At 33.3% G+C, this 20,762-nt stretch overlaps 1 long non-coding RNA gene across 2 annotated transcripts in view; it reads left to right on the top strand.

Annotated features, from left to right (window-relative positions):
* The window catches only part of LOC140696459 (uncharacterized), a 343,334-nt gene that overhangs the window by 64,920 nt on the left and 257,652 nt on the right, over window positions 1–20,762 (top strand). For both annotated transcript variants that reach the window (XR_012072838.1, XR_012072839.1), the window contains exon 2: window positions 11,578–11,641. This is a non-coding gene — a long non-coding RNA (uncharacterized lncRNA). The remainder of the gene's footprint in view (window positions 1–11,577; window positions 11,642–20,762) is intronic.

Here is a 20,762-nt window from a genome sequence, read left to right on the forward strand (position 1 = left end):
TTTTTGGTTCCCTTGGTTGTAACTAGTTTTTGTTTCTTCTCATTGTAACTGCATCCTGAGACTGAGTTAAGAGTAATTGGTTTCTAGTCAAGGGAGAGACAGGGTATGATCCTGGGGCAACAGCCTTGGTTACATAAAGGAAAGTTGCTTTTAATCAAAATGCTGACAATCTGGTGGACCCGCTGCTTCCCCAGAAAAAACTGACTCTGAAGATTCTACTCAGCCATAAACAAGAGGCAGGGGTTGGGAGGCCTTAGTTCCTACAGAAGAACTTAAAGATATTGTTATGTATATTCCTTGAGAAGGTACCAAGACCCTGCCCCAGGGCTGCACTATTGTTTCTTGACTGCTTCTCTCTTATTTCTGCATTCCTTTCCTTCCTGGATTAGCAACTATTTGAATCTATCTTTGGAACTCAGGGAAGGTCAGGAAGGCTGCCTGAAGCATATTTCTTACAAAAGAGAAATGGAGGACAGAAAGGATTTGCATCAGGGAGGGCCCACAAGGCCCTGCTCCCTTTCATTTCCATTATCACTATATTTTGGCATAAATGAAGTTATAATAACATACAGAATTAATTTTTGTTTGGGAATATTGTACAGAGCCAGTTTATATCTAAATACTAAAAGTGGGGCTATTGTAAGTTCTTTTTAAGTTTAGAGACTGTAAACACTACACTGTATGGCCAATGAAAACCAAAATCTAATTTCCCATAAAAAATTGGATCTAATGTTGGTTAATTTTTCTTCCATCTCTAGCTCTATAGAATGTAGCTCTTTTTTGCCTCATATTCGTACAAAAGATGAAAGATAAAAGTGTTGAAGGACTGGTACAAGTTGGGTCAATACTTCTTATTTAGCAGTAACTTTGAAGTATTTCACAACAGAACTTTAACATCTCTTTTGAAAATTATACCTTTGACGGGATGCCATTAAATTGTTAAGAAATAATGATGAGATTTTCTAGGAGGTACATTATTTTCTTCTTTAGCTTCAGAACTAAGGTTATCATTTCCCCCAACAAGATGATTACTTCCAAGTAAATAGTGTATCTTGAGTGTTACAAAGTGATGTAGTGTTTAAGTTGACTGCCTGTATAGTTATACTGAGTTCAAAGCTTCATTTGTACAATTTACTAGTTGTATGACCTTGGGTAATTATTGTACCTTGATTTTCAAATGTGTAAAATAGCAATAGTATTAGGTTCTACTTTAAGAGTTTTTGTAATGATTTAATGAAATTAATACACACAAAGTATTGTATCTGGCATGTAGGGAAATCTCAACAAAAGTTATATATTATCACTCTTCTTGTTTAATTGACTCTAAGATGCCGCTGATTGTGAGATATGTATTATATGCATCACAAAGGAAAAAAATGCTGCCAATTATGTTCACTCATTATTATTTAAATATACTCAAATAAAGAATAACAATAAACAGTGCATCATTTTTCTGAAAGGCCAATACTGAAAGTTTCAGAGGTTTTCTGTAAAACAAATTGATATAATAATATTCTAAAGTATGACCTAGTATATAGTGGCAAGATTGTATATTTCATTAATGTGTAAAACTATTCCTACTCGACTTAGGCACTTAATAAAGGACACATCAAAGTAATGAAATATTAAGATAAACTAAAATATATCCCCAAATAAAAATCATTTTAAGATGAAAGATAATACCACACGCACTTAATATTTTAAATTTATTATTTTAAAAATGGAATTTTAGAATACGCAAAGCATTACTTATGCTAACTAAAAATTGGCACTCTCTATCTGCCTCTACAAGGACTGGATCACATTGGCACTTGTCATCTAACTCTGCTTGGATTAAATCATGAGCCACTGCAGCCGCTGACCCTCAACACTCCCTGAAAGGAGTTCAGGATGGAGGTCAGGAATAAGATACTCTGTGCTCTGGAAGAACTGGCTGAGCAGGCCTTCAGATAGGTAGACGTTTTCAGGAAAAGATTTTTATGAGCCCAGATTCTTGCATGTTCTCATATCTAGAAAAGCACTAAAGTCTTTAACAGTGGTATCTGCTTCTTATGACCAGCAGCAAGCCTCTGCCTAAACATGTGCCTGACTGCATGAACTCCACTTCACCGAAATCATATATAGTACTGAACGGTTTTTCAGAGTTCTCTGAGATGCTGTCTCCCGGCCTATAGTCCTCATTTTGTCCCAAATAAAACTTAACCCACAACCCTCACATTGTGTTATTTTATTTCAGTCGACACTTTCCTTATCTGACCTTTGTTTCATGATAAATATTCTCCATTTAGAGAAATATCTTTAATTTTTGTTTGTTTGTTTACATCAGCTGAATTGTCCAGAGGGCTTACAAAGTACTTTGAAGTTTGAGTATTAGATAACATGTTGATTTGTGTAAGTTCAATTTCTTTTTATAAAGATGAAAATATTTTCTCCTTAAGTTTTGTTTTGCCATTAATGCATTGCTTTCAGTAATAAAAATTGTAAGTTTGTTTCCATTTCATATTAGAGTGTTCTGCATTTACATTTACACCCTTTTCTCTTTGCATTTCTTCTGTTATGGTATTTATGAGGAATTATAGCCCACAATGAATATGCAAACATTGGAAATCTCCACCAATATCTGAGAACTGCAGAATCTGTTTCTAGGCTCCTCAACTAGAAATCAACTTGATACTATAAAATTTTTATTAATATATATTAGCATTACCCAGTAAGTATTATTTTGGTTTTGATGGACTAAAGTAAATTTTACTCTTTATCCCAGAGTCTGATCATTTGACTTTGAAGGAATTCTATGTCTATGTTTAGTCAATTATATGAAGAAATTTATTTTTAAAATGATATTCTTGTAGTTGACTCAAAGATGTGTCACATTATAAATCATCATGAACCACTGAAGATTAATTACTTAGGCAACTCAACCAAAATTTTTTAAAAAATGAGAATAATCTTTAGTACTCCTTTAAAAAAAACCTGAAACTGTAAATATTAAAAAAGTACATTATTTATTTTTATTGAACTAAATATATTTTATTATTATCTAGGAATTTGCAATAATTTTTCTAATAAATTCAATTTCTAAGATCTTGGCTTCTCTATTGCTTTGGGCTGAGACTTTCAGACATAAGGACTATAAGATAAGGTACCAGTAACTTAACTGAGTTCCTAATGGAGTCAGATTGGAAAACATGGAAACTCAATACACTTTTTTAGACTTGTGATGGGTAAAACCAATTGAGGGATTACTATGGTAAAAAATGAAGGTCATGTATGAGGATCACAATTAAAAATACAATAGCAGATGGCTTTTAATTTTTAACTTATTGATTTATGGCTATTGTGCAAACTCAACATATATCCTAGAAACAGATTACAGCAATAACTGTAATCTCTATAAGTGTAATTCATTGCCAAGTCAAATAGATTTTTTAACCTGATGTTACATAGTATACTCTTCACGAGTGCAAAAGCTATACTAATGTTCTTTGAGGTTCAGAATTTACAAGATGACTTGAGAAACTTAGGAACAAGGATGGTTCATTGTAAATCTGTTTCTACAATAGAAATTTTGGAGATAAAGCACCCTTTCTAAAGAAGCACTTAATTCCCACACCTCAGAGCTATAACATTAACACCCATATCATACATGAAGTGAATTAATATTATTCTATCTTTGGCAATGTTTTTAATCTTTATGCATGTAAACTCATTCTATGAAACAAAGTCAAGGCAGCCAGTAGACTGAAGTTTATTTTGAATGATGGAAATGGCAAAAAGAGCACTTTTTTCTTTTTTATTCTTTTTTTTTTTTTTACTGGAAAGAGAAGCTTCTAGTGCATTTGTGATGGATAAGAAGCCATTATTCCATCTTGACAAGAAGCATCACAAAAAAAAAAAAAAGATTTGGACATAGCAACAAAAGACATCCCTCCGTTTTTCCCTCCTTTTATCAACTAGAATTAGTCACCTACCCATGAACACAAGTGTCTCTGTGAGAGTTGTGGGATCCAGCGCCGTATGCCATGGCACCCAGGAGGAGTCTTTCCCACCTGAACATCAGGTAATAGGCAGACAGACCTCACGACAAGGTGTGGAACTGGCAGGAGCCCGTGAACAAGCTTCAGTTTCTCTCCCCTGTGGTTGGGAATCACCTGGAGAGCTCTGACTTGGACAGAAACCCGCCAATGAAAGAGCCTTTGTGGAAGTCCAGGTCTCCTGAGGAGATATTCCAGCACCCTGCTGAACAACAACAACAACAAAAGTATGAGTTTGGATGCACTGGAGAGGGTAAGAGGAGCTTTGCTAGCATTGTCTTTTCACCAAGATGGCATAGTATGGGGCTGAAGTAGCCAGTGGTGATTTCTTTCATGGGGGAAAGGGAAACAGTGAATGAGTGCCCAGATTTCCTTGTCGTGTGGGATGCTGATGGAGAAACCCTTTTCTTTCGCACAGCACCCAGAGTATTGAGGCAGAAACTCCCTGGCTGGGGGTAGTGGGGAAATTGGGAAAGAGGTAGATAACAGTATCAAAGGTCATAAAACAGATGTGGTTGTGAACTCCAGCAGGAAGCCAGCCCTTGAACCACTAGGAAAAAACCTCACCTGAGGATCCCCTGAATAGGCCCATGGGTACTCCCAAAGCACCAGTGCCCAACTAACATCACCCTCTACTCTATAGTCAGCAGCGAAATAGAGTTCCAGTAAACAGAGAGTAAGTGCAGAAAACAGGTTAGCATCTATGGGCAAGGGAAAAACCACAAACTGGATCTATTTGATCACCTTTGGGTAAACAAACGAGAGGTCACCAGCAGCCATCTTACATCTGGTAAGCTGTAAGATCAAAGCAAGACATAGAAGCTTAAGAACTCTGCCACAAGAAGGAGCAAGGAGCATGGGGCTGGTGTATTCATACAAAGTCAGATAAAGCCTCAGATAAAACTAGGACCAACAAAAAGTATCTCTCATATGAGGCAGCTAGAGTAAATTGGAGGAGGTGACTGCTACTTTAAACATGAACACAGCACTGCAAAACTCCAAGGAATTTGAAGACTCAAGGAAATATTACATTACCAAAAGATCATAGTAATCCCCCAATATCTGAACCCAAAGACACAGACATCTGTGATTTACCTGATTAAGAACTCAGAAAAGCTGTTTTGAGGAAACTCAGTGAGCTACAAGAAAACACAGAAAGAAAAGTCAGCAAAATTGGGAAAACAATACATAAACAAAATGATTTAACAAAGAGATAGAGATCATGAAGAAGAACCAAAGAGAAATTTTGGAGCTGAAGGGTTTGAAGAATGAGATTATCAACAGCAGAACAGACCAAACAGAACATAGAACCATAGAAACCTGAACAACTAATAATGTGTAAGGAGATTGAATCATAAATCTAAAACCTTCTAACATAGAAAAACTTAGAACCAGATGGTTTCATTAGTCAATTGTACAAAACACTTAAAGAAGAAATTAATGACAGTCCTTCTCAAGCTCTTCCAAAATTGAGTAGGAGAGGACACTCTCAAACTCATTTAACAAGGCCAGCATTATACCAAAGCCAGAAAAAGACACTACAAGAAAAGAAAACTATAGGCCAATATCTTTGATAAATATAGATGCAAAAATACTCAACGAAATATTAGCAAATCCAATTCAACAATACATTAAGAGAATTATATACCATAATCAAGTGCGATTTATCCCTGGGATGCAAGGATTATTCAACATATACAAATCAATAAATGTGATACACCACTTCATAGATAAAAGATAAAAATCATATAATCATCTCAAAAGATAAAGAAAAAGCATCTAACAAAATTCAACATTCTTTCATGACAAAATCCTTGAACAAACTGGGTATTGAAGGAACCTACCTCAACAATATAAAGGCTGTATACTACAAACCTGCATCTAACATTATACTCAAAATGTGAAAGGAAAGCCTTTCTTCTAAAATCAAGAACAAAACAAGGATGCCCACTCTCACCAGTCTTATTCAGCACAGTATTGAAAACCCTAGCTATAGCAAACAGGCAAGAAAAAGAAATAAAAGGCATCCAAAAGATAAAGAAAGAAATAACATTGTCTTTATTTGTAGATGATATGATCTTATATATAGAAAATCCTATAGTCTCAACAACAACAAAAAACTGTTGAGACTAATCAACAAATTTAGTGAAGTTACAGGATATAAAATCAACATACAGGAATCAGTTGTGTTTCTGTATATTAATAATAAAATATCTAAAATGAAATTAAGAAAACAATCCCATTCAAAATAGCATTAAAAACAGTAAAATACGTGGAAATAATTTTAAGGAAGTGAACGATCTGTACAATGAAAACAAGACTTTGATAAAAGAAATTAAAGAAAACAGAAACAAGTGTAAAAATATTCCATGTTCAAAGATTGGAAGATACAATTTTAAAATGCACATACTACCCAAAATCATCTATAGATTCAATACAATTCCTATCAGAATTCCAATGGTATTTTCCACAGATTAAAAAAAAATCCTAAAATTTGTACCAACCCATAAAAGACCCCAAATAACCAAAGTAATCCTGAAAAAGAAGACCAAAGCCACAGACATCTCATTTCCTGATTTCACGTTATGCTCTATAGCTATAGTAATCAAAACATTATGACACTAGCGTAACAAAGACACGTAGACTGATAGAACAGATTGGAGAGCCCAAAAGTAAACCTTGGCATTTATGGTCAACTAACATTTGACAAGGGAGCCAAGAATACTCAATGGGGAAAGGATAGCCTCTTCAATAAATGGTGTTGGGAAAACTGGATAACCACATGCAGAAAAATGAAAGTGAACCCCTATCTTATACCATTCACAAAAATCAACTCAAAATGGCTTAAAGACTTAAACAGAAAACTTGTAAGCATAACTATACTCAGAATAAAATGAAGAGAAAAATCTCCCTTCATTGGTTTTGGTAATGATTTTTGGATATGACACTAAAAGCACAAGCAACAAAAGCAAAATTAAGTAAGTGGGACTACATAAAATTAAAAAGCTTCTGCACAGCAAAAGAAACAATTAACAAAATGATAATGCAACTTACAGAATGGGAGAAAATATTTTCAAATCATATGTCTGATAAAGAGTTAATATCTAAAATATATAAAGAATTCACACAACTTAATAATAGAAAAGCAAATAAAAAATATGCAGGGGAACTGCATAGACTTTTTTTTTCTAAAGAAGATATCTAGTGGCCAACTAGTACAGGAAAAAAATGCTCAGTATCACTAATCTTCAGAGAATTGCAAGTCAAAACCATTATGAGATAGCACTTCATATCTGTTAGAATGACACATCAAGAAGACAAGTGATAAGTGTTGGAGAGGACATAGAGAAAAGGGAACCCTTGTGAACTGTTAGTGAGAATGAAATTGGTGCAGACCCTATTGATAACAGTATTGAATGCCTCAAAAAACTAAAAATAGAACTACCATATCATCTAGCAATCCCACTTCTCAATACGTGCAAAGAAAATGACAGAAGATATTGAAGAGATATCTCCATGTCATGTTCTTTGTGGAATTACAGTAGCCAGAATATGGAAACAACCTGTGTCTGTCAATGGATGAATGGATAAAGCAATGTAATAAAATATTATTCAGCTATGAGAAGGAAGGAAATCCTGCCATTTGTGACAACATGAATGAACGTTGAGAGCATTATGCTAAGTGAGATAATTCAGATAGAAAAAGACAAATACTTCACTTATATATGAATCCAAAAAAGCTGAACTTGTAGACAGTATAATAGTGGTTACCAGGGGCTTGGGGAGTGAGAGAATTGGGTAAATAGTGGTCAAAGGGCACAAACTTGCAGTTAGGAGATGAATAATTTCTGGAGATCTAATGCACAGCATTGTGATTATTGTCAACAGTACTGTACTAAATAAAGTTGTTGAGAGAGTAGATCTGTAATGTTCTTACCACACACACACACACACAAATTAATATTAATGAAAAGAATAAAACAAAATAAAGGCTTAAAACATTCCTCATCATCAGTTAGAAAAATTACAGATATAGCTGATATTTAAGTTAAATTTGTGAAATTGGAGATTTTTGAAATCTATAAACTTAAAAAACGTTTTCTGCTAAAACTATAGGATAAGAAGAAGCAAATACAGAATTGATTTATTTTAATCTCTAGGAGATGCTTTACATATTTGAGAAATCAGAAGTTTCCCTTGATATTTGTTTTTGGAAGATTTTTCTTTGCCAACTTATATCTTGTTTAGTAATTACTGATCTTTTAAAAATAATTCATATGATGTTTTACTTATTGGATTCTCAGCCACCAAGAAAGCAGTTTTATTTGGTGTACTCTCCATCTAATCCTGGAATAACTCTAACTACATTAGGAAAGGTTTTACCATATGTTGAAATATTTATCTAGGACCACCTCTAAGGGCCAACCATCCTACCTTCCTGTTACCTGAGTATATGGTGCTTCTTGGATTTTGGAAGCACTGATATATTGCCTTAAGTCAGTCTATTTACATCTAATATTATGTAGAATAATATCTTGTACATTGTGGATTATCTCTCTATCTGTGTTCGTATCTATATAGATATAATGTGTGTATGTGTGTCTCCAAAGGATAAGAATCATAAATATTTTACTGTCACTCGCACCTCTTCCTCTATTATGTCAAACATGATTCTTATTAATTAATAACTCTGCACTGTCTTTTTTTTTTACAATGAATAAAAAGTATTTATGAGCTTACCATAATTTAGGCAGAAAATCAATTTAATCAGATTGTCCTGTTCCCCAGGCATTCTGGCTAAACAAGATTTTGTTATCCGTAAAGCCAAAGTATTTGAGAGTGCCATATCTGTTAATTATTTTTTCACCCTATACTTGGTCACACTTCTGTGACTGGCATGTGATGAATTCTCAAACTCTCCTCAGGGTTAAGCCCATGGCTGTTCATGGAGGCATGACGAGTTTCAGGTAGAAAAAGTGACAAACAAGTGTGATACATTCTAATTAGATTGTTCTGTCATCTAGGCTAGAACCTCCTGTAATAATATATCCACAAGAAATAGAAAGTTGAGTATTAAAGGCTAATGAAGGAATCTTAATAAAAATTTATAAACACTTTCAAACTGAATACAAATTAAAGCTGTTGAGCTCTATTTAATTTCATAGGTACAACATCTCTTTAGACTCCTGCTGCCTTACAGTCTGAGAAAATTGTGTTATCAGATAAAAGGCCTCTGTTGGTCAATTTAGGATGATAAAATTCTTAGAAAATCTTCATTAGAGTTTCATTCTTTGTTATTGCTGTTCTTTTTTTTTTTTTTAAATGAGCCAATTAGGCCACAATAGGTTAATTTAGAGGAGTTCTTGGTAAGTTTTTAGAAGCTTTATACCAATTTGTTTGTCATTTTGTTGGAGTATGAGTCAACTGGAGTGTTGCTAATGACCACACCCACTCTTCAGAGAAGCAAGCTAGGAACAGATAATGGATATTCTGCAGGTTCTTTGGAACAAGACAGACAGTAGCACAGTTGACATGATATGTGCTTGAAAATCCCCCCAACTGGCACGTTTGGCACATGGACCTTAGATTGCCAGCTCCTAATATGGACTTAATTTTTCAATTATAATTTACTTTGCCTTTGATGATGTTCTACTTTTGTTTAGCTCTATTCACATCTCTTTGGCTCACAATGCTTTTCATAATGGTTACCATATTGGAAACATTTCAATAATGTTGAAATATAATGTATTTCTGTATTATGACCTAACAATTTTTAATCCTGATATTTTATGATGTCTTATATGAAGGCATCTTTAATTACATTTAAATTTATAAACTAGGAGTCAACTATATTAGCTATTTGATAATCTTTTAGCTTTATAAATTCTTCTACAGTATTCTAGTGTAAGAATAACTTCAAATATGACACCTATTATATTTTATCATCTGTGCATTTATAAGGCCCCATCTCAAGTCAGATACTGAACATTGACCTTTGCCCAAAGAATATCGAATGTTTATTCTGAAGTACTGTGATGGTTAATTTTATGTATTGCCTCGGGGTTGAGGGATGCCCAGAGAGCTGGTAAAACATTATTTCTGGATGTGTCTGTGAAGGTATTTCTCGAAGAGATTAGTATGTGAATCAGTAGACAGTAAAGAGAATCACATTCGCCAATGTGGGTGCTATCATCCAATCCTTTGAAGGCTTGAATGGAATGAAAAGGTGGAGGAAGCCCATATTTGCTCTCTGCTTGAGCTAGGACATTTATCTTCTCCTGTACCTGGACATTGGATTCCTGATTTTGGGTTCTTTAGATTTATGTTGGGACTTACACCACTGGTTCCTCAGGTTGTCGCCTCCAGGACTGGATTGGAACTACACCACTGGCTTTCTTGGGCCTCCAGCTTGCAGACAGCAGATCATGGAATTTCTCAGCCTCCATAATTATTGCGCCAACCCTCGTAATAAATCTATTCCTATATATTTATATCTATCTGTATCTGTCTATCATCTGTCTTTCTGTCATCTCCAACTGACTTTCTCTAGGGAGCACTGACTACAAGAAGTATTTTGAGATTTTTTAGTTCATAGTAAATATGTTATGCACCCTTATTTTATTAAGAACAAAGATTATAGTCCTCTCCTAGATTCAGCTTGTGTGACAAAAAGTACATTCTCTTATCTTACTGAAAATATTCACTATCTTGTGTTTTGTTTTATATTTATAATTGTTGGCTAGTTTCTTGATTTAGGAGAAAAGCCTCTCCAAATAACTGCTTTATTCAACTTTAAACAGTAACAAAATCTAAATAAATTTTAAATGATAATTAAGTAATCTGTATTACAATCCTATAAAATTAAGATATATATATATATATATATTTGTCCTCTCATCAGTTTCCTCAGGAATATAAATGTATAGAACATAGGGCAGGGACCTTCCTTTAATGTTTTTTGGTACATGTATACTTTCACATAGAAGACAACTTGTGAACTGGATGACTTCTATGAGAGATAAAAGTGAAACCAGACACTTCTTAATATAATTGTACTTGCTTCCAGAATTTCTCAAATGTTATTCAAGACATTATCCTAGAGGCATAATCAATTTATAGGTTGCAATTTAATTATTTATTAAACAAATATTGCTGTAAGCCTATTATGCAAGTTTGTCATATGTCTGATTTGGAAAGAATTAGAGAGATGGATGGAATCTGAGTCCCTGAACTTCAGCTTTCCTTGTAAGTTGCCCCTACAGACAACCCCTTGACATTCCAGAAGGAGATAATAATGTACAAAGAAAAAGTACAGTGTGCACTGATTATAAAATAAGGATTTTGCCCCTAAACCCTAACTTTCTGTAGAACTTGTGTTTCTCATAAGCTTGCCTAGAATAATGTATATACTAGGGAGACTCCGTCTAGGGAAGCATAGCCACTTTTTTTCTTGGATTAAGTGTTAATTATAATTTTTGATAAGGACTTATACTTAGCTATGACCTTTGGTCCAGTAACATATATGTCATTTCTGTTTTTATAGGATAAAACGATGGAAGGCATGTGGGACCACAAATAAAAATGTAACACTGAAGGACCTAACAAAGGTAGGATCCCATTCTTAAGGAATTAAGCAGAATTGCAAGGAATGACTTCGCTAATTATATTTTTCTAAGTTGGTTTTCTTTGGCCATAATATATGTGTTTCAGTTATCATCTTATATCATCTATGTTTACAGTAAGACTGATTTTTATATTTTCTGATTTTATCACTCCTACTCTGTAGGGACAGGAACTGTTTTGGTCCTTGGTCAATATTAACTAAAGATACAAAGCCATTTCTTAACCATGCATCAAATCAGTCTCCTCTATTTCCTTTATTCTGTGCATGTGTACAAATATATTCTTGTAGGCTTTCTCTAGTATAGAATTAACTAATTTAATTAATTAGAACCCAATTGCCTAAGCTTTCTGAAATGTTATTCTTGTTAGCTTTAGAGCACAGTATAATATAAAATTATTACATAAATGTTGTGTCTATTCTGTTTCCTAGTCATATGTGCTTTTAGGTCTAAAAATTTTTTTGAACTTTTTGATGAAAGATTTACATTCTAAACTGAATTGAATTCTAGAACATCACAAAGAACACTTTGTAACGGAATATTACCAAAACATATCCACTTACATTTACGCTATTTAGACTCAGCCCCACCAAAAGCATGATTACTAAGATACTGTTCTGTAGGTCTGGTATGGAGTCTTTAGATGGCACTGTGGTTCCAGCAGTAAATCATTTAATATTAAAGAGTCTTCCATTAGTTCTATGAATAAAGGATTCTGCCATTAGTTTTGCACTTATTTTTCATAACTATGCCTTATATTTATTGGGATTATTTTTAACTTATAGAACATTTTCTCATATATTACTTCACATTATTTATAAGCCTAAAAACAAAGCAAAATATCCATTTCATTCCTCTTTGACAGATGGCAAAAACTAAGTCCAGGAAAATTAAGCAGTTTTCACACACCCCTTCATGCCTGACAGTATATATTTTAAAAGAAGATATTTTACTTTCTTCCTGGGCTGTGTCTGCCTTTGTGTCATGGGTTTTCCCAAGGCTCCCCAGCTCCAATGCGAGTGACACTGACTTTGGTGATGTTCAGCACCTGATGGTATTGGACATGGTACTGGAGGATGTTTCTGTAGAACAGAGAGCAGTGAAGATATCAATATGCCATGGTTCTCTTAATTTCTTCATCTCTTTGTTCTTCTCTACCTATCTACTCAATTGTACACAGGATATCAAACTTAAATAGATGTTATGGTAATTAATGAACATAGGGCATAAAATTTAGAACTCTATTCTCAATAAGATATTTCATTTACTATAAAGGAAAAATACCAAATGTGATGAATCTTTCCCTTAATGTTCCTCTAAAGGGTTTCTTACTTACATATCCTCAGTTTCTAAATTTAATACCCTGTTTTAAGTTTTTACCTATCTGTGAAAATGTCTTCTTCCTCCAAACTTGAATATATAAGTTCCATCCAACTTTTGGGAAAATCTAATACCTACGTGTGTAGTTGATTTGATCCAGATTCATCTTTACTTCCCCAGAAGGGCATTTCCCCAACTTTGACATTTCCAACCAATAAAACATTTCAGTAAGAAATTATTAAGGTAGTCCACAGAGCAGTCCAGCAGTGGACTAGACACTTAAAGTGCAAGCTCTTTCTTGGTTATTTTTTCAAAGAGAGTAGAGACATGCCTTTGTGATTTTCTATTTTTTCAGTTCATAACTTAAATAAGATACACACACAAACACACACACACACACTCACATACACACCTCTACCTTCAAGGACAATGCAGATGTTAATTCTTAGAGTGCAAACTAAACTCTCTAAGAACAAGAGGACTATACCCTTGCCCCCTAGCTTTCCAGGCTACTTGGCTTCCATAGAGTTAGTACTTCCTTATTAGTCAGAGCATTATCCCACTGTCAAACTGTGCTCCTTAGGGGGACAAAAGATAAGATTTGGGTCCATGCTGATCCACGTGCTCTTCATAACCACCTCCTTGACTACACCAAAACTTAGTTAACTAAGGATTCTTATTTCCATTTGCAAGTACTCAATTAAATTCTTAGTAAAAGTCTCTTCTCATCTCCAGTGTAGAGAGAAGGGAAAGGAAGAAACTACATTGTTCCAATTATAATTTGAATTGATATGTTGATTGCAAATATGAAGTATGGAAAAAAGGGCCAATGCCAGTTTTTTAAAGCTGTTTTCTAGCTCCTCTCTTCATCCTCATATTCAAAATTATTTTTTCTTTAATTTATGTTATATGACTTCCTAAAATGTTGACTGCTTATGGTGAAATGCTGAAGGGAGAGCAGAGCAGAGCCCTTAATCATGGAGAATTAAGAATGGAGGGAAAGGTAGATCTAGATGGATGGAAATTGTGTAATTAATGTCAAGTTAAGCATGAATTTCACAATAACCCATTGGGTTTCAAAATTTGCATTTGAGTAATCTCTAATTTCTTGATGGTTTGCTTTTAGTTTTCATGATGTTCTTAATGTCCTATTTGGGTCACGGTTATTTTATATTAGAAGCACTCCAGTAACAAGAATTATGCTTTTTATGTTTTTCTGTTCCCCCCCCCCGCATCGTAAGATATTTAGTGGTCTTACACTGAGAATGTCTTGCCAGTTTTGGATTGGAGGGACAAATTCACTTATTTCTACATTATATCTTGGATGGCTGTAACCCAAACAAAGCTTGAATTAACAAAGGCTAAAAATAATATCTTTAGATTTCAACATTTATCATTCTCATGTCTGTGTATATGTTGCAAAGTGAGCAATTAAGAGACACAAATTTAAGGAATCACTGTAGCAACCTAAAAGAAAGGGAAAACATTAAGAACCCAAGTAAATTCACTGCATATGAACGGGAGAAGTGATACCCATTTTATGAAGAAGGAACCTGCCTTTCAATAAGGAGGCCAACCATTTCTATGATTTTCACTATGTTTTATACATTTCCAAAACAAAATTTACAGTGTAAGAAATTATAGTGGAGTTATTTTTAGTTATAAATATGGAAGAAACAAGACTCACAATTTATCTTTTAGAGAATTTAAACATTTTTGAATATCAGAGTTATACAGACACAGTAGAACTTAATATACTGACAAGACTACAATATGTTGCTTTTATTACATTGTCATGGAACATATATTATTTTGACAAGATGAGACACATATATGCAGCATTGTATATAAACCCAGATTTCAGAGCTTTAAAAGTTTCATTGTGATTAAAGTTATTTCTTAAAAACTGTAAAAATCATATTTGGAATTTGGGAGACAAATAACTGAAAGGTAAGTGAAACTTTACTCAAGACAACGTCAAATAAGCTAGAGAAAATTTAAATAATGTATATATATATAATATTAAAGAATTATATTCATAATTATGGCTTATCTTTTGTTGTTTAAAATTTATTGGCAAACTTTTTAGAGTATTTCTTCTTCATTGACATTTAATTTAAACGAATGAAGTTAAGATCTGTTTATACTCTTAGTGTTAAGGAAAATGAGATTTAGGTTCATAGAGAACTAAATTTCAATCAAGGCTCTAACACTTTGCAGCTGAGTATTTTTAAACAGTTTCCTAATCTCAGAAAAACTTAATTTAATTACTTTAAAATGGGTTTTGTACCTAGTTTGTGGGGTTGCTGTGAAGATGAAATGAAATAACACATGTAAAATGCCTCATCAGGGGCATTTTAATGCACCATAACCATGTAATAAAGTTAAGTATTACTCTGAGCTACTATAATTTCACCTTACATCACAGATATGAAATCAGTTCTTGACATATTAGAAACGAATGACAGTTGCACAGATGCATTTACTATATTTGGTTAATGATATTTTAAAATATATATTTTAAAAAGAGCTCTTATAAGGTGCTTTGTGCTAATTTGTAGATTTGTTTCATATCATTTATTTCATTTTATTACACATTTTATTACACATTTTATTACAATGTGCTTTTTGCAAATATTCCAAATTCCCTTTAAGATCTACAAAATGTTCTGATTAATATATATTCAAATTATGAAGGGGCAAATATCATTGACTACATTATGAAGATGAGTTTAAAAAGTCACATTTAACAAAAAAATACTTTCAATAATTAGTAGTTACGTTTCTTTACTTCTTGACTTGAGATTAACATTGCTAACTTTGTTATAGCAAAGATTTGAGTAATTGATAAATGTTCTAGTCCAGGACTGTAAGATGCTTATTCTTTTTCTGTATCCTGTCTTAACAAGGCAGCTTTTTGGGACTTTTGTAAATTTAACAAGTTTTCGCTTCATGCAAATCCAACATTATGTTTATATATCAATTAAACCTTCTTGTTAAATTTTCTTTTTCTTCTAATTTTATCAATGAGTACACCAAAAATCTCAATGTAATTCAAGAGTTTAGCTAAATTTATGACATTTTTGCATGATAAAAGTAAATAGTTATTTTATGTATCTCTGGCATAAAACTAGGGTTCTGTGATGTGAGAGGTAGAATGAGATTTCCCATCATGCTGATTGCTTATGAGAGATTTTTGGCATATTGCACTCAAGAACTGAGATCACATATCAAAACACAATGATAGAAATGGTACTGGAGTCTCTTCGGGCTGTTATATTAGAAAACAAACTGCTTAAAAAGTTAGACTGGTTGCAGTTAAGGGACATATATGGAAGAAATTCTGAGAATCACTTCCACTACCATTTTCTGCAAAGGTTAATGTACCTAAAAGGCTCATAGAGAAAAAAGCTCTCCTGAGGAGACTTGCCAACGTAATTCTCTCATGAAGTTTGGTGAGTGACTGTGGAGTGTTTAAAGTTGGAGGGGCACTTTTGCTAGGATATAAGCTGTCACTCTGTCCATTTAAATCCTCTACATCAAGAACAAAATTTTAAATCCTTCTCCCATATGAATCTTGGGTTGAATGCTCTCACCCACATGAAAGCCCCTCTTCAAACTTCTGCAGTACTTACAAGACATGTATAGTTTCTTCTTCCTACAGCTCACGTGCTGAGTGCTCTGGCCTGTCCCTACAAATCAGAGTTCCGAATTCCCCTGGCATCCTTTTATGAGTGACTGGGAAGACCAACCAGAGGAATTTCTTGTTTCCTGTTGTGACTTCAGGGAGAATCCTGTAGCCTTCTAATTTGTTGAGATTATTCTAGCATGCACTTCTGGACCCACTCCTTTATTTTTGCCTAGCACCTTGTGGTCCTCACTTCCAACCTGCACAGATATTAGACTTTAGAGTTTTCCCAACCCCTAGTGTTTCTCTTCCTCTCACCTTCCGAGGGGTTTTATGAGTTTTTCTTTTAGATTCTCAACAAAAATGAGTTGATTATCCACTTCTCTCAAACCCCTCACCCCACCCACCTAGAAAATGAACAATCATAGTATTGGGTTTCCCCAACTGAATCATCTTTTTATTTAAGCTCCTTCAGCAGCTGGTTCTCCTTCTCCTGCTATCAAACTACTAATCCAACCAAACAAACAAACAAAACATCTTAGCCGTGGTTTTTCACTACTTTCATCTCATTTAAAACATATTCATTCAAATGATACTTTGTGTATGTTGATATCCTGTCCAGATTTTAAATTTCTTGAAGACAAGAACCAAACTATATAGTTATGTTCTTTCTTTGTTGGCTCTTAAATTAGTTGAATGAAAAAATAAGTCTAAAAAAGTCACTGTATTTGTTTTGATTTTGTTTTTTATGAAAACATAAAGCCTTTGTAAACTGAGGTACAAAAGCTACATAAAACTGAAAGAAAGAGAGTAAGCAACAGGTAAGATCTGTTTTCTTAAAGGTTACAGAGTTCTTCTTGAACTGTTTATCTGGAAGAATACATAAACACATTATGCTTTGAGGAACTTAATTAAGTTGAAGGCTATTATATTGTATAAGATATGAGAGAATTTCATAGAAGACAACCTCAGTCTTTATTTCAAGTAAAATATTTGCCTTCTAAATTTAATCTCTCACATTGTGCATAACTTTTCATGAACTATATAACTTTCAGTACTACAGAGAAAAAGTAAAATTCTCTTTTAATCATGATCCTATTTCCTCCCTCTATACCTCAGAGGAGACAAGTTTCCTTACGTATAAGGACATTTAAATCCTCAAAATGTTCTTTGTGCCTTCAGTGTCTTAATTTCTAAAGTGCTTTTTAAAAACTAGAAGATACTCTGTTACTTAGCAAAACATAGATGCTAACCATAGCAAGAAGAAGTTGAGAGCTGAAAAACCATTCTGGGTAATGGCATAAAAACTAACACATTGAGCATTTATTTTTACTTGCATACTGACTAAGGCTTGTAGAGAAAATCAGTGATACTATTCATTAGTAAATTGAGACTGCTAATAAAATGAAAAATTGAAGGAAAAAAAAAAGAAAAATGCTAGCAGTGTCTGCTTGGTGTGCTTTTTTATACATAATCAGTTCATTGCCAAGGAGGAATAATAAAAATTCTACCATTTGTGCTGGTAGAGTAAAAAACTTGATTTATATACAATTAAACAAATTCTAGTTTAAAATAAGTATATCAGCAAGTTGCATATTTATGTGCCTATTATTTTTTATGACATGAGCAGAAAAAAAAGAAAAAAAATTGTGTTTATATCTGATGCTATAGCAGCATCTGCTCTTACTGTGGGTGCTGTTATGTTTATAGAATCTCTGATATCTGTTTATTTCTGGGCATTTCTCTGATTTTGAGGAAGATAAGTATTTGGCTTCCACCCATTCCTACCCCATATGATGCTTGAATAAATTGTATTTGAAATTATTTATTTTTCTTTAAGCCCTTACACTTAGTGAATGCTATTCCTCATAAAAATAATTTCCCTTTTAAAAAGATATAGTTATCATTTATTGGTCATAGTAGATTCTTTGTATTTTATTTTTATTTATGGCTATTTTACGTATTAAAATATCATCTATAATACATATAGCTTGACTTTTAATATCATTTGTTCTATATCCTTGGAAGTTCTTGGTGGGTAATGATGATTGTGGAGCCTATGTGTAATCTACTTGAGATGCATTTCAGAGTCAAAGGCTAAATACCATCCACCAACAAATACAGACTCTAATTGTGTTCATTAATTTTAAAAATCCTAAAAAAAAAAAATCCTGAGACATTAATTCCAGCCAGAGTTTTAACATCTCTTTTTTCATCTCCATGAATGCACATTTTTAATCTTTGGTAGCTGTCTCTCTACACATCCATGACCTTGCTTGCCTTTAAGCACTTAGATCTCACCTTCTTCGTGAAGCTTTCCCTAATCAAACCTATTTATCTTTAGTCAGTTCATTCACTTAAGCATTTCATTAGCACATATGCATATAATTTAATAAGATCATAGACTGATTACCTCCCTGTTTCTTGCACATATTTATTGGACTTTGTCTTGTGATTTATTTTGTCACTTTTATTAGAAGTATGACTTTTCATAAATTGTACCATAACCAGTTAGAAAATGTAGTGGTTACCTTGATTGGACTTCCAAATCTTCTGCTTACTGACTGATGACTCATTTTTCCTATGTGAAATAGGACAATAATTAGTATCTTGACTTTGTCATCTTATTTTATTAAAAATACTAACCTTGAGTTGGAAAATCCCATATCAAATAAAGCATACCTGTTTCATAAACTCTGGCTTAAGTAGCTTGTCTCATATCCTAAAGGATATCTATGTTGACATGAAGAGGAAATTCTAAAGACAAATAATTTATAACTGATTGGAAGTATTTTATAGTACTTAAATGCTTACTCATTTGCTATTAATCACTACTTAATTTATTAATTTAACTGATTTTAAAACAGGACTTAGCTTAAAACTCATTCCAACTCCTCATTTTTACTAATTGTACTATTAACTTAATGTGTACTCAGAGCTTTAATCAGGAACTTTTGTCTGAGACAGAGCATATTTTTTCAACACTTGCTCTTGAACTCAAATGCATTAATATCCTAGTCGATGTAGTGTCAAGTCATAATTTTATGAAGTGTAAAAATGAAGAATAGATGGTCAAAACATCAATTCAATCTAATATGATAATTATTAATTAAACATCCTTCATCTGTAAGACCCTGAGGAAGATTCACAGATAAAGAATGTCCCCTTCTCTAAAAAGTATGTAACATAATGAGGGAGGCAAACACATAAGTAACCATCTGCCTCACTAATAGACATATAAATATTCTGCTCATGCTCTCTGTTGAATATGTTGAAAGTGGTAACAATTTTCAGTGTCTGTAATTGGCTCAAGCTCCTATTCAGTGCTTATGTCTCCTATTTCTTTAAGGTTTTATGTCATACACATTTTATTCTTTATACTTGATTAATAGTAGCAATGGTAACACATCCACTCTGTATTGCATAAGTACTTTGGGGCAGTAAGTGATTTATATTTATTATTACTACTCATAAAACAAACCAGCAAAAAAGATATTGTTATCTACATTATCATTTTACAGACAAGGAAACAGGGACTCTAAAAAGTTAAATGACTAATGACCTACTTAAAGCCTCAAAGCTCTCAGATAGGAAAGTTTCAGCCATACCTGTATACCTATGAGGCTTATGCAAAGCATGATATGAGACCACAGGTGTCTGTTAGAACATGGGATATGAGGCAGCATGTTGTGAGGGGAAATCAGTTTATAGTCATCCAGTTTTGTGTTCAAGTTTATAGTTTGCATATTCTTAATTGTACAGTTTACTTAATTTCTTTGAGGCTTATTTTTTTCATAATCTGTAAAATGAGGTTAATTGGAAGAAGTAAATTGGTTAATGTACTTGGAATTAAATGAAAGCCAAGATGTATAAAAAAACCTACAGTGTTTGCAGAATTCTAAATTGCCTTGTATGGATAAAGGATAAAACATATGAAAGGTCATTCCTTCCACTAAATACAACTAAAACCCTGGACATTACATACAAAGCAAACTTAAGGAAACATCGAAAGAAACATAGAGAAGAAGAAAGACTGACTAGGGGCATTAGGACCCCCCAGATGTTACACTGATAATTTCCTTGAGTATTATTTTTGCCTCATGTATCTCTAATTTAGAGCTGAAGAAGCCAGCAACCCAGAAGTATCAGTAAGAACCC

The sequence above is a fragment of the Vicugna pacos genome, chromosome 5 (assembly GCF_048564905.1).
Source record: "Vicugna pacos chromosome 5, VicPac4, whole genome shotgun sequence".
NCBI classification, from domain to species: Eukaryota; Metazoa; Chordata; class Mammalia; order Artiodactyla; family Camelidae; genus Vicugna; species Vicugna pacos.